This window comes from Cariama cristata, unplaced genomic scaffold (genome assembly GCF_000690535.1).
Source record: "Cariama cristata isolate BGI_N322 unplaced genomic scaffold, ASM69053v1 scaffold22011, whole genome shotgun sequence".
In the NCBI taxonomy this organism is placed as follows: Eukaryota; Metazoa; Chordata; class Aves; order Cariamiformes; family Cariamidae; genus Cariama; species Cariama cristata.
The window spans coordinates 19,260-20,315 of NW_009600259.1; the positions used below are offsets into that span (position 1 = coordinate 19,260).

General features: G+C 56.8%; 1 protein-coding gene across 1 annotated transcript in view; it reads right to left on the reverse strand.

Annotated features, from left to right (window-relative positions):
• RBM19 (RNA binding motif protein 19) overlaps nt 1-1,056 on the reverse strand; it is a 61,258-nt gene that overhangs the window by 359 nt on the left and 59,843 nt on the right. The gene's annotated exons all lie outside the window — the stretch shown is intronic.

Here is a 1,056-nt window from a genome sequence, read left to right on the forward strand (position 1 = left end):
CAGGCTCATTGGTGATGCCAACCCTTCCTGTTGACCCCAATTCACACATCCCCTATTCAAGAGTGGTCACAAGTCCAACCTAGACACCAGCCTTGGTTCAACAAGGCTCTTGGTAGGACGCAGACCCACCAACATCCCTGAACATCCCTGCTGACACATACGATTGCTGCCCAGCCCCGCAGCCCAGCCCGCATCTCCCACCTCGGCTGGCAATGGGTGAAGGTGAGAGGCTGGCTCTGCCCCGACAGCTGGGGCAGGATGTCCCTGCTTTGCTTCTCCTGCCCGACACTGACAGCACCGTCCTGTGACCCCCCCGGCATCACCACATTCCCAAAACTACCGTGGGGTGCAGCACCGGCCACCCATCCCTCCCCACGGATGCTACAGCCTGCGGGAGGGCAAGAAAACCCCGGGGGCTGCCAGCACCCAAGTGAGCATCCCAACCCCGCATCAGCACCCAGTACCAGGGGTGACAAAGCCATTTGGTCCCTGTGCTGAAGCTGATGTCGGCACTGCCTCCTCTTTGCCGGGCAAGAAGTGCCCTCCCGGCAGGAGCCGCGGCACAGCCCCCTCTCCCCCTGCTCGCTCCCCAGCCAGCGGGCCTCGCTTGCCGGCCCCCCCTGCTCGCTCCCCAGCCAGCGGCTCTCGCTTGCGAGCAGCACATGGAGAACAGCTGTTTAAATCCTGCTTTCAGACATCAAAAGCCTCGCTGGGTTTCTCAAACAAACAAACATACCATAGGACTAAAGAAAAGGTGTAAAATAAATAAATGGAACAAGCTGTGCATTTTCTTTTAGTATTACAGCTGCTGCGGGAGATAAACAACAAGTAAATGTCACAAAACATCAATACAGAAGAAATTAACCTGACAAAAGCTCACATCCCCCCCTCCGCCTCCCCCCCAACTCCCAACAATTTTGCATTTCTGGAGTTCCCATATAATGATTTTATTTTTCAATTAATTCCTTGACAGAGTGCCAGAACCTGCCTCCCTCCCCACCGGGGGCTGTGGGGATGGGCAGGAGGACAGGGGTGCTGGTGGACCCCACCCCACCA